Raw genomic sequence first — 406 nt, forward strand, 5'->3', positions numbered from 1 at the left:
CACACATGGCGCCAATTTTAAACATAAATTCCTCTCAAAATACTGAAATTCTCATTAGTGGGAGATATTAGCGAGAGTAATCCATTAATTTTGGCACGAGCGGCATATGAAAGCCAATCAACAGTTAGGACTGAGTCGTGTAACGTTCCTGGTCAAAGTAGAGGCAGAATCCATACATACTTTTAAGAATAGGTATCATAGGGCTCAGAGAGGCGGGCCCAGGAGCAGAGACTCAACCCCTGCAACCACAAATAGGTGAATACAACAGCTTAAGCAAAGATTCATCGATTATATACAAAAGCGCCACTCCCACATCAACCGCTGGTAGAGCAGGGTTATGTTATTTTAGGTTGGGTTATATTGAGCTTCCTTAAGTTGGGTGACGTTTCTCACTATTTCCACAAAA

The sequence above is a fragment of the Cherax quadricarinatus genome, chromosome 83, assembly GCF_038502225.1.
Source record: "Cherax quadricarinatus isolate ZL_2023a chromosome 83, ASM3850222v1, whole genome shotgun sequence".
Taxonomy (NCBI): Eukaryota; Metazoa; Arthropoda; class Malacostraca; order Decapoda; family Parastacidae; genus Cherax; species Cherax quadricarinatus.